We start from the raw sequence: 14405 nt of genomic DNA on the forward strand, positions 1-14405 counted from the left end.
AATTGATATCGAAATGGTATATGATGTTATAATACTTCCTCCGTTTCTTTTTACTCGCTACACTTCTCATTTCACGGACTCCTAGGCAATTTTTGGAGAAGAGAGAGATAGAGAATAAAAAGAAAAGGGACCCATGTGGGAGGAGAGAGATAGAGAGAGTAGTTTATTGCCCAAAAAAGAAGTGTAGCAAGTAATGTGAAACTTCCCATAATGGAAAGTGTAGCGAGTAAAAAGAAACGGAGGAAGTATAACACTAGAGAAGTGGACAACAATTAATGATTTTTGATGATTTTACATTCCCCTTTAAATATGTAGTTTTCTTTGTTTGTTTAGTTGATGTCAAGAAAATTGATTTTAGATAAATTTCCTATGTATTTCTCTAGTCGGACAATTCTCGTGTTGGACAAAACGATTGTGTCCAGACATTATCGAGCATGTATGTAAGAAAATTAGGTAAAATAATTAAATTTTCACATGTAATATTTGATAATACTACAAATTGAACTATTTATTATAAACATAATAATATAAAATTTACTCTTCATCATGCCAAGTAATTTGAAGTTTAATTTTACATCAAAAAAGCATATCATACTATACTAATGGAGAATATATTTTTTTAAAAAGGTAAAAAGAAGGTGTTGTAACCGGATCAGAATTTCGCACAGGTCAAATCCGATTCGGGTTTGCAGGCAATGTTCCTTAAGAGTAGGGGGGATGGTAAGGAAAAATTCCTATCCTAAAGTGCCTCTAATAGGGTTTGATCTCACAATTTTGAGATACAAACCAAACCACTAGACATTAGTTAGTCTACAAAACGAAATTAATGTTGTCGTATACCACCATGTGACGAAGAACACATGAGTATGTGATGTGACACCTTCATTGCATCGTCGAGATTGCTTTAAGCCTCATAGAGCAATAATCCTTTAATCTTTTGCATATGAATTTTAATATACATTCGGGCCAAACTCATACGTTTGTTGCTCTAATTGTTCATTGAGTCACTCAGTCATATATTGACATCAATCTTATATGGCCCATGCTACTTGCGAGCATATATAGTAAACTAATTAAGGGTTCCTTTATAAAAATGAGTCCAACCAAATAGATAGCTCTTTTCTATGAAAAAAAAAAGGAATTGTAAAGCTTTATTATTTTAGAATTCTTGATATACTTGTAGCACATTTATTGACACAATAATAATACTTTTTTTTGCATCACACATAAATACATTTTACATATCTCCCTACTATCTCCATAGAATAACTCCTAAAATACCATAAGTGAATTATTTATATTACCCTAACTTAGTCTAGACTATTGTTTAATTTAGTAATATCGGATAACCGGATCATGTTAACTATCGAACTGAAAATTGTTATTTACCTTCTTATGTTTTTAGTTCATTACATATCTTTTTATCTAATAACTTTTGAAATCTTACACAAAAACTGAAAAGTTATAGTTATATTAAACGGGGCCCTCAAATAATTAGCTTTCTAAATCTTTTGTTTTGTTAGGGTGTAGCTTATCACGAGTACTATTACTATATTTGCCACGCACTAATTAGAAGTTCAAATAAGCCAAGGGGTAAGCATGCTAATTGCTACATCACATCCAAAACCATTACACATTTTACTTGATAAAATTGAAGCCTTTTCTCTCGTGGTGAACTAGTAGTGGAGTTCCCATCATTTGAAGATTTTCTTATTGCACTTGATGAGCCAAATATGGGGTCCGGGATGCAAAAGACTAGTACTTCTTGATTGTGATTACACTCATAATAAAAGTTCTCCAATTTTTAGTTTCCATAATATTTAATTGCCTATTTAATTCTACCTTTTAATTCTAAACTATAACTATTATATAAGGAAAGAGGAGGGTGGGGGACACTAAAAATGGTAAACCCTTTTATACCCTTAAGTAACAAAATACAAATTCACCATCTTTTACTATTATACCCTCAATTAACAAAATATTTACATCATCATTGATTTATTGGATTTCAAAAAACAGAAGAAAAATATACAATGAACTTTATGAACAATTTTTCGTATATATTATTACGCAATTGACCTTTTGTTTGTTTTCGCACGTATTGCGTGCATACAAGACAAGTTAACCATAAGCCGAGTACCTAGAGATTTTTTCACCACATAAAATTTCATAAAGGAGAAGACATGGTTATTGGTTTTGTACATCTATCACTTAATGTGTTGTTGCATTTTCTTCAGGTGTAAATACACTGTGACAGTAATAAGGTCCTGAACTTAGTCCCTATTTCATTTCTCAAAATAAAATAGTCAAATTCATTGCTATTGCGTGATTAGAGTTTGGTCAAAGACACTTACATCATGTTGTACTCACGGACTCACCACCTCAACATTCCTTCAAGCTCAACTTCGATGGCTCAGTTCGTCAACAAACAACAACCAATGGTCCACAACATCTCAACTCAGCAGCAGCAAGCATCATTATAAGAGATCCAGTTGGAGAGCTTCTCACAGCTCTAGCGGTCAACCTCGGCTCCACCACCGTCTACATGGCAGAAGTTTTGGCACTTCATCACAGTATCATCTTGGCCCTTAAACACCATATTCAACACATCATCATTGAAGGAGACAATATCATGATCATCAACTCAATCAAAGGAATTTGATCACCCCCGTGGCAGATTAATTACTAAATCGTCAGAGACATTCATACTCTCCTCAACTCTTTTACATCATGGGATATTCGTCATATCTATCGGGAAACTAACAAAGTGGCTGATTGGATCGCTAATGTTGGTCATTTAGTAGATAGTCAATTTTGTATAGAAGATTGTACTTCTTCCACTCTAGAAAACATACTTATAACTGATAAGGTAGGAGCTCCCTGATAAGTCGGTTTTTAGTTGCATATAGGTAAGTATTAAGTCTCATTTTCATGAAGATTTTAGTGCATATTAGGTCTAATTGCATGATTTGGGCATTCTTTTGAACCATTGTGTTATTTCGAGATACTTTCGGGTCTTTCATGTGATTTTCAAGTTATTGAGGCCGATTGTGACTAAGAGGAGCTAATATGGTTCGTAGATGGTCTAGATGGCGGTTTTCGGATGCGAGAAGATGAGTTTGAGTGTTTTTTGAGTTGAAGGAATGACGATATCAAAGATTACTCTCTTTGCAGGACCAAGCAGAAGTTTGCTTGCCCACGCATCAAGGCGCACGCCCAAGCAGGATCTCGCTTGCCCACGCACCAAGGTGCACGCCCAAGAGAGATCTCGCTTGCCCGTGCATAATTGTAACAAAACCATCAAAAACCTTATGTTTCGTGCGCACGCCCAAGCAGAATTCTGCTTGCCCGTGCATAGTCTTGCACGTCCGTGCAACTTCTCGCTCGAATATGCACGCTGTTACCCGAATATTTTCGCGACTTTTGATTGTTCTTTTTTTTTTTTTAGTTTAAGGAGGCATTATTAGGTTTTGTTAAACAAATTTTTTGAGTACTTTTTCATTATTAGAGAATAGAGTATTACATTTTAGAGAGCTTTTGAGAGGAAACTCCATTATTGAACCTTGAATTCTACAAGTTTGATCCATTCAAGTAAAGACTAAGTTTTTCTAATCTCTTCTTTTCCTTTATTATTATTATGTCTTTCAATTTATTTATAATTGTCTTGTTATTTCAATTATGAGTGAGTATTTTTATAATTTAGGGTTAAGTTGAATCCTAGCAATGATTAATACATGAATCCCTCCTATAATCCCAATTTGATGTGATTAATTGTTCTTGCTTGATTGAATTGTTCTTCTTTTCATTATCATATTAAGGATAGGTGATTTTGAATTGATTCCTTATGTCTTGTTTTTCAATGGGAATTGAATCTAGATGGTATTTGTTGATTCAATCAAGAGTATGAATATCTCTATGGGAATAAGTAGATAGGATTACTAGGAATTTATTTGTGATGCCATGTTTAATGTCTCTTTCTTGCATGATTCCATGGGAATAGGTTTGATTGCTTGTTTAGAGTAGCCATAGGTACTCGGGAGAGATCTTTGGTAGTTATAGAGTGCATTACTCCTTTTGAATCATTGATTATGTTTATTGGGATGAGAATTATTCATGTATTATTCGTGCTAGTGGGGATACTTAATTCTAGATGTCTTTATTGATTGATTATACCTCGTGTGTTCTGAGCAGTTGTCATAATTTAGTATTATTATTAGTTAACCTTTTTCATCATTGTTTGTCACTTGTTTAGTTAAATGATACCTAGTGTTTGATACCGTTTGTCCCTGTGAATTTGACCTTGACTTGCCCTGCTACATAGTTAGGAGGTTAGTTAGGAAATTACTTTTGTTAGGTGCGCGATACGCCTATCACTCCCCTCATGCGGAGGGTCTCCTAACCTTCTTTTTCTTACCTTTCAAAAAAATTGTTATCGGATGGATATAACTCAAGGAAAGTTTTATCCTTAATCACTTGGTAATGAGAGATAAAGTAGTTCTTAAAGCTAATTAAGTTGGTTGAGTTCTATCTTCTTCTCTAATATGGGACAACTTACATGTACACACACTTCTGGGGTTTAACACATGAAGTCTAATACTTCATAATTATTTATTTTAAGTTGGTAGGATGAAAAACCCTACCGAACTAACATCTCGTACAGGTATATCCAGCCAGGTTTGCACGTCAAACTCCTTAGAAGGAGGGGGATGGTAAGGGAACCCTCACCCAGTGAGATTTGATCCTATAACCTTGAAGCCATGGGGCCTAACTCTTATCACTAGGCCAAGCCTTGCTTGATTAATATATACTTCATAATTATATCAACCCGTGTGATGCATAATACATAATTATGTATTGTGTACAATTGTTTAGTTGGCATCATACGGGGTAACACATGACAGTAAAAAAGGGTGTTAAATGTTGAGGTCTCGTAAAACGGCTTGTCGATGAAATATATCGATCTATATCTCCAACATGGCATATTGCATGTATACATGGGATATTGCATATATACATGGCATTCCCTTAAAGAATGATGAAAAAATTTGCGTATGAGATCTCAAATCTATAACCTTTTACTTTGTAATGTTATGATTTTATCACTAAATTATGATTTGTATTTGAGATAAAATTATTAACCCCAAATTATACGTCCTTATTACCTTTATAATTACCTGGACCATATGACGAAGCACAAGAGATTGACAATTTGGCTAAAATTCGATGATAAGGTAGGTATTTTAAACAAAAAGTGTCAATATGACGTATTTTCTTAAAATAAAATAAAATAAAAATAAATAAAATGTATTTGTTTTCACAAAAAATGTAACAAATGAGCTATCTATTATTTTTATTGTTGTTGTAGTATTATCTTTTAATTAAGAAAATAAATAATGACAATGATTATACTATTAGCCTTTCTTACAAGATCAAATACTACATTATATACTTCTTCAGTCACAAACACTAAGACCAACCTACACAACTTCATCGACCAATTCATCCTAACCATCTTCATGGATTCAACAATGTTCGGGATCGAGAATGGTGTTTGAAGATCCCTAACCGTAAATAGCACTACAAACACAATCATCATCAGAACCTTACACTATCTTTTTTAGAGGATTTACACACACCCATCTAGTTAATCATATATACCAAGGATGTCTTGGCCTAGTGGTTAAGATTGAGGTGCTGTGAACAATAGGTCACATGTTCAAATCCCCTCCTTTTTTGTACTTTATGTTGCATTATTCGTGGTTCATATGAATAAAAAAACTCTAGTTAATTAATTACAGATGCTAAGAAACGGAAGAAAGCATAATTGAGTCCTCGCTCGACCTCAAATCAATATGCAAAAGGCCAATGAGACTTACTGTAACTGCCCGCCCGCTTAGTTGCTTAACTTACTCATAATCCAATCCATAATTCTCTTATTATGCATGAATTAAGCATCTAGTCGTGTGAGCGTTACTGGACTACCTCCAACTACTAGAGAGGTAGCTTCATGATATCATACTTACTCTAATCAATATCAACAAAAGTAGTTACTAAATTATTACATCCTATACTAGAGGATTTAAACTAAATTCCCAATTTAATTAATTTACATAGCTGATATTAACAAAATTAATTATTTAGATAAAGTAGTTTAGGTGACCCGCTTCTGTTCTTCTTATTACTACTACTTCATCCATAAGCTTAGACAATGAAAATGATCCTCCCACCTTTTCTCCTTAATCCTGCAAATGTGGGGACTTTGCCCCCACCACAACAGACAATCCACAAGATATTCAATCAGCAAGACTGGTACACAAACTCCACTTATCACAAGAAGTAAATAAAAGTGATCTTTCGTAAAATAATCATTTTCTGGATTTCGTTCAAATCACACAATACCAAACTAGTTCCAAAACTCCATATATTTGGCTTATGCCTATATTTGAACGGTTGGGAATAAAATAAATAGTTGTACGACTTAACTTTACAATCACGTAATCTTGACTAGGGAAAGAGAACCTGACTAGAGAGAGATATTAATCATGTCTCTAGACTGATGAGGGACGTCTCCCTTATCATTTCTGCTTGCAAGACTTTCAGGACATGTCCAAATACATATACATATTCCTTATCATATTCCTTATCATTTCACATAAATGTTCATCACTGCTAAAGCAGCTTCTTTTCCTAATCGCTTAACAGAAGGAAATGATAGCAAAATTTTAATATTAAAATATACGGAAACAAAGAATACTTAAGAAATTTGTGGAGACCTCATTTTCTTTTAGGAAAAGATTTTAGCAACTAATGGTGTCATGTGAAGTTCCCACTAGAAGAGATTCTATTTAAAAGGAATGTTTATAACAAAATCTACTAAAAGTCATCTCTCTTGAGATTTAAGAAACCGTTTAGTTGTTAGGAAAACAAGAGTAGTTCTTTCTTTTAAAACAAATTAGTTATGTATTAGTAAGTAATTGGCTCTTAAAGAAAAATCATCAAGTACTTTAAGTTAAAAAAAATATCATTCTTCAAGAATTCCACCTTATTAAGGTAATTAGTGTAATTTACGAATGTATTGTTATTCTACTCCTTCGTAATTAAGAATTCAAAATCCTTATATTGCGATTACCTTTGTAACCTCCCTCTTTATGAGATACTTGTCATTTAAAAGTCTGTTTATGTTCCCTATTTGTTTTCTTCGTATTATTACTCTTAGTAAACAAGTTTAGGATGTGTAACATGCCTTTTATTTTCTTGACTAGGAGACTAGTTTAAATAGTATAAGTTTTCAATCATGGTGATACATAGGTTTTATCCTCTCTTATTAGACCTTTATGCTACTGTCTTATACATGTTAAGGTTGCTTGGGATTTAATTTATAAAAATCTTACCATTTCAACATAATCGTTCTAGCAAATATGATAAAAATTCCCAGTTTTAGTACTTTGACTTAAGATCTATTACTTTAATCTTTTAACCATACATTTTCTATTTAAAAACAATATAGCTACTGCCCTAATGGAATTTCCATGTTTTAATTTCATAATAAGAATTTGATTCAAGAATTACAAAGCTTTAAGTCCAAAATCACGTTTTAGAGCAAAATAGGCAAAACATAAGTGGAAACTTCACATGCACTTAATTAAAAACTAAAATCATTGTATTTAAAGAACTATAACCCACATAATTCAACATGCAACTTCCATTTTCGTACCAAACACAACACACATAACAATTTTCATAAATTTAAACCAAAATAGAGTATTCTAGAGTACGTAGTGCTTGTGTACCTTGCCTTCTTTGCAAGTTTCTTATACTTAATCCTCCTTGAACTCTTGCTTACCTTCTGTATTTTCTACTACCTATATCCATGTTTATATTTCCATATCAATCTCTTGATAATTCATTCAAGAATCACCCTAAAAACAAGGTTACAACCTATAAAACACTTACCTCACTGACCTTCTTCTTTCCTGGTTTTAGATTAGCTTCCTTGGATCTTTGGCTTGTATAAATTGCTATCTATAACAAGCTAAAGTACTTAGATATTAGTTTGCATGTAAGTTTTAGGAAGTTTTGATGCAAGATTTTTAGAGAGAAGTGAAGACGTGCTGCTGTTCCAAGAGGAGGAACAGACAGGCGAGTAGAGAGAGGGAGAAAAGAAGTTCTGGGTCTTTCTAAGTTTTACTCCAAATGCTTCCAAATTTCAACCCCAACTTTCCATATGTATTTAAGACAGTAGGGTGTGGTTTATTCCAAGGTTGGACGGATTTTCCTAAGCCAAATTCCTATTTCCCACAAGGGTGTATCTGGAAATTATGATCATTCCACCCTTATCACTTTACCTTTATTTATCCCTCCTAAGCTTTAATATTAACTTTAAAACTTGTACATATGCTCCTAACAAGTTGATATCCATATTCCAAGTTTTACTTTTCCACTTATGTATATTCTTATATTAATTTTAAGCATTTTTTTTTATCTCCATATCTCAATTCCTGTAAAAGTGCTATTCTAACATTACATATTTGGGGACTAATAATTTTTAAGAAGTAAATCCTAAATCCAACTATTTAACTTTATGTATTTATTATCCTTAATGACTTTCATTAATTCCTAACTAGCCTTTTGTGCACGCGATGCGTGCGATGATATTTTTAGGCCTAATACTATTTAGTAGACAAACTGAAAATGCAAGTTAGTATTTAAGTTCACCTTCATTTTGTGAATAAGATTCTTCCATGTTCTTTTTATGTTGTTATTCATTTTTGTGATTTTAAATAGTTTTTTGTTTCTCAAGTCTTATATGCGCATGTTCTTTTATAATCAATATGATGTTCTTTACTAAATGTCGTCATGTTTTTTTTTTTTTTTTTTTTGGTTTTATTCATTTTTGTAATTTATAATAGTTTTTGATATGAATTTCAATAATTTCTCTATGATCCCAAAATTGAAACCGAAAAGTATAATGCAATTTCAGTTTTTTTTTCCTTGTCTAACTTCTAAATTCTGAATATTTAAGAATTTTCATCATTTTAATTTTTTCTCCTTTTCTAAATGTTCACACTTTGAGTTTCAATTATATTTGAAAGGAATTTTAAGTTTTTCATACCCCCATTTTGGTATTGAGATTCCTTTTGTAATTTAGAAAGGGAAGGAGGGCAAAATAGTCGGTTCAAAAGAGGACACCGTTGCTCTCCACTTCCCTTATGTAATAGAGATATAACACTATTTTGGAAAGGCTATTTCACTTACACTTGGGCCTTGGCCAAAATCATCTCAAATTAGCCCCATCCGAACATATACTAGTATAACACATTAGCTCAGACATGACTTTGCACACGCAACACACTTGTTTTCCTTTTATTCAGCTGTTCGTTTTTCAAAATTTAGCACCATGGTTCTCATTCATTGACATATTATTGTTATACTCTATGTTGAAGATTCATTGCTCACCCCTTTTGCAACTACTTTTTGGGTGTTCCTTAGCTACTTTCCTAGAACCCTCCTCGAACATTATATTCTATAAGAATCACAATTGATAAAGAAGATAACTTCGAGATTATTTGCTATAGTTGTTCACAATGTTGCTGCGTAAAGCATATACTATTTATACACACATGTATGTCGCTAAAGTTTTTTTCTTATAGTGAAGTGAAGGATATATAATCATATGAAAACAGTAGAAAGGTTCAAAAGATAAAAAATAAGGACCCAATATTGACTATGCATCCACTATTGTTGCATGCCATGCCAACATGGGAAATAACCGCACAAAATATATGATGTGCAAGGCACGACTGTAACGAGTCCGGATCCTCTAGAGTTTTAGTGAAACTCTACAAGGTAGAGTTGTATCTAAGTCATACATTTTAAAATCAAAGGCTTATATTGGTGGAATGGAAAGATTTAGGGGTGGATTTTGATGAGATAAAATAGGGGGGATTTTGGAAAGAGAATATATGAGTCATTGATTTTTTATTCAATGGTTGATATTGCTCAAACTCTACCTTGTAGAGTTATTTTACAACTCTAGAGGATCCAAACACCGACTGTAACTGTTAGAATTCTCAATCTAGGGTGGAAAGAAGTGGTGTTGTGCCATGGAAGATGGCAGATCGAAGGAGAGAGAGAACAGATGAGAGAGATAGGAAAAATATAGAAATTCTATTATTCTGATGATGTATTGAAAAGAGTACAAATACATGTATTTATAACTACTAATCTAATAACAAACTAACTGAAATTAAGGAAACTAACTAACAAACTTATACTAAACTATATATTCCAACATCCCCCTCAAACTGGAAATGGTGAAAACCATATCCAGTTTGAAGTAACAAGGGACTACGACACAAAGAAGCAGCTGTCAAGAAGTAACAATGGGAAGCAAGTACTTCCAACCAGACTTGAAGAAGAACTACATTCCATGTAATCTCAGATTTCATCACTTAACAAAACCAGAAATACAATCTTGTTTGCCAGATATCCATTTGTGTATATGATGACCAACATCCCATCCAAATTGCAACAACAAACAATTGCAGCAGAACCATACTAGTTATATCACCTCGATCGTCAACATTATAACACACCAAACGAGGAACCACCAATATCCAACCAATCAATCACAAAACAAACCAAAGAAGAAAAAAAAATGAATTTGAGGGAGTTTGTGTTTGAGAAATTTTTCGGGAAATAAGCCACTATGGGCTGTCAAAACCACTTTGGGCATTCAAGGCCACTATGGGCATACAAGGCCACTATGGGCATAAGAAAAGCCACTATGGGCAAATGACCAACTATGGGTCTCAAAATTCAAAGCCTCTTTGGGCAAATGACCAACTATGGGTCTCAAAATTCAAAGCCTCTATGGGCAAATAACCAACTATGGGTCTTGAACAAAAAAAAAATCAAGAACACTAGAGGAAATCACAACTTGATTTCAAGAAAAAAAAAACAGTAGGAAATTTGTGGTGAAAAACAAGTGGAAGAATTATAGAATAGACTGTGTTTTAGAAGAAGGAAAGAAAATGTTGAAAGAACCAAGAACAAGACAAATACACCAGAATTTGGTAGAAATTATACCCAGAACATGAAACCTATGATAATTGCTCAACCATAAGCGAATTATTAAGCGTACTGTTCTTACAGCTCTTCAATTCATCAGAAGAACTCACTTTCCTTCTCAGCCACATTTCATCAAACACCACCAACTCAACTTTTTTTTTTTACAAGATACATCTCATATCTTCTCACAAATTCAGTGTAATCCCATGAATTTGAATGTGATTCATCTTTAAAACACAAATTACTCAACATTTTACAACTAGTATTAGCACAAGCAATCTCCTTCACAAAAATCCTCCCACCATCAACAATTAATCTATGAACAAGAATCAAAAACTTCAAGAAATAAACGTTCATAAAACCACCGAAAAACATCAGCAAGACCCTTGACTGCCACATTGTCTCTCCGCGCCAACAGAGAGAGAAAGCTGGAGAAGCTATTAGAAGCATGTTAACAATGGCGTAAGTTTGAGGAGAGAGAAAGAAGAGTTGAAGACGATGAGATCCCATAATTTCGAGGTTGATGAATGTTCAATCTTCGAGATTAAGATTCTCAATGAATGTGTAAATTTATACAATCAAACCCAGAAACGCAGTTGAGCGAATTTCAACCTCTAATTGCGGACGAAGAAACCCAGTTCGAAGAAATGAGAAGGAATAAAAAAGAAACACAAAAGAAATTTATTGAAACTGATTGAATCAATCTGATAAACGAAAAATCGAACAAGAAATCGTATCAATTGATTAACGAACAATCAACCGCAAGAAATCGAACAAGAAATCGCAATACCCAGAAAAATCGCAGAAAATAAGATGAAATTTTGTGAATTTGGAAGAGAATTTGCGGAAGAAATTGAGCTAGGATTCGTCCCGCTCTGATACCATGTTAGAATTCTCAATCTAGGGTGGAAAGAAGTGGTGTTGTGCCATGGAAGATGGCAGATCGAAGGAGAGAGAGAACAGATGAGAGAGATAGGAAAAATATAGAAATTCTATTATTCTGATGATGTATTGAAAAGAGTACAAATACATGTATTTATAACTACTAATCTAATAACAAACTAACTGAAATTAAGGAAACTAACTAACAAACTTATACTAAACTATATATTCCAACAGTAACACATGCATTTTGAATTGTATCCGGAAAATTTGACGTGACAAATTTTTTTACTAACTTAAAGCAGCTTCTTTTGACTACACTTTGAAGTCATCATCATTATATCTTCTATGAAAATGAAATAACCACTATTAAGGATGACGATTCAAGTCTCCAACCAATATAGCCCTAGTAATGGAGTAGTATGTGTTATGGATTTTGGACCCGTTATTTAATCATGACTTCATTAGACATGATGAAGATGGCTCTACCTCTGATAGACTGATAGTTTGGCAGTTTATAAACATGATCATGCATCTCATCGACACAAATTTTTTTTGGATAATCCTAAGAGTTTTTAGCTAACCCTTTATTTGAGGGTAGAAATTAGTTAGTGGTGATAATGATAATTATTGTTGGAACACAAGGTGACACTCAAGAAGGAGGGGTTGAATTGAGTGGTGAAATCTAATCGATTTTCGCAAAATCTCTTTTATGGCACTGTGCCAAACACTCGTAAATCGCTGATTTGAATTTTGCGTAAACTAAAATTGAAACTATATTAAATCAATACTCAAACTCAAGATATAACGTGGTTCAATCTCACCTCTGAGATCTACGTCCACAAGAAACAAAAACTCTTTTATTTCTTTAACTCCTAAAATATCAACCTCTTGATACAATAAGAATTCCCTCACTACTAACCCTAGTAGTGACCCCCAACACTTAACTCTAAGTGTTGACACTCTCTATAATGGTGAAATTACAGAAAGAAAACGATTCTCAATTATGTGCTTCTTAGTCAAGCAATTTCGAGGACAATTACAATCGTATAATAGTTACTTGAAACTGACTCACTCAGTGCTATGCTCAGTGCCATAGGAAATAGTTTTCAGCTTTTATTATTTTTGATTTTGCTCTATGAAAACGTGAGAGCTAAAAGTGAATTATAAAACCCTTTTATAGGACATGGTTTGGACGACCATCCATCAAAATTATCTTTATCTTTTAATCCTTAATTTAAGGGATTTAATTCTCTTTTAGAAAAACAAACTTTATCTTTTTCCATCTTTATCTTTAATCTCAAAAAGATAAGTTTTCCATATTAGATTTTCTTTTCAACTCAAATTCTATTTTTATCAAAATGTATTTTCCAAAATCTATTTTATAAAATCTGAATTTATAAAACACGTTTTAGTAAAACTCGGTTTTATGAAAATCTTTTATTTTAAAACACGTTTTTATGAAAACACGATTTTTGTAAAATCTTTTTCTAAAACTCGGTTTTATCAATTTTTTTCTAAACACGTGTTTATCAAATTCTTTTCTAAAACACGTTTTTCTAAAATTCTTTTTATTTCTTATTTCGAAAACTAATTTTCTTTTTATATAGATATATAATATTAATACAATTATTTATTTCCTTAACTCTAAGAAAATAATAATTATACTAATTTTATATTTCTATATTTAGCACATAGCATATTACCAAGTTCGAGCATATTACATTTGAATACAAAGTAACTATTCTAAGGAACATATAAACTTGACTTCAATCTTGATTCTTCTTTTCTTCAAAGTCTTCATTTGTTTATTCTTTTCTTCATGCATTTGTTGTAACTGTTACACACTTTCATACTATAACATATTATATTAATTTTCATCATCAAAACATAACATGTACATGCACAACAATTATTTATACTGATATATTAAAAGGCATTCTTAAACAAGGAACAATGTCACGTGATATTTTTTCTTTGAGTGTTTCATTCCATGTAATCCTCATACACAAAAAAAATATATAGAAATGTATTGTATAAGATTTCATCAAGTGATCACAAACATATATATATATATATATATATATATATATATATATATATATATATATACGAAAGAGAGAAATTATGTTATTTTCAACCATGAAAATTGGTGCCCACAACATATCGTTCTTAGAAGTGGATATTTGTCAGGCTATTGGATCTCTTCTTAGAGGAGCACTACCCCCTTCCCCTCACCCCCTCCCTTGGCTACTCTTGTAGCCTGGGATCCTCCACCTCATTCTTTCTACAAATAAACTTCGATGGTTCTGTTTGTGGTTTGGACGCAGCGACTGGTGTCATCATCCGTAATCATGAAGGCCATCTTCTTCACGCCAAAGCTTTCAATCTTGGCCACACTTCAGTTCTTATTGCAGAAGCCACGCACCGTGCTGCAACAAGGTATCAAGCTA

The 14405-nt window shown here is 32.8% G+C and overlaps 1 long non-coding RNA gene across 1 annotated transcript; it reads right to left on the reverse strand.

Moving 5' to 3' along the window:
- Nucleotides 1-5974: 5974 nt before the first annotated feature.
- LOC109134941 (uncharacterized) lies at nt 5975-8195 on the reverse strand. Its single transcript, XR_002039821.3, has 3 exons — nt 7954-8195; nt 7791-7862; nt 5975-6257 (listed from the first exon to the last, which is right to left on the reverse strand). It is a non-coding gene; the product is annotated as an uncharacterized LOC109134941 (long non-coding RNA).
- Nucleotides 8196-14405: the final 6210 nt, after the last annotated feature.

Source organism: Beta vulgaris, chromosome 5 (genome assembly GCF_026745355.1).
Source record: "Beta vulgaris subsp. vulgaris cultivar EL10 chromosome 5, EL10.2, whole genome shotgun sequence".
NCBI classification, from domain to species: domain Eukaryota; kingdom Viridiplantae; phylum Streptophyta; class Magnoliopsida; order Caryophyllales; family Amaranthaceae; genus Beta; species Beta vulgaris.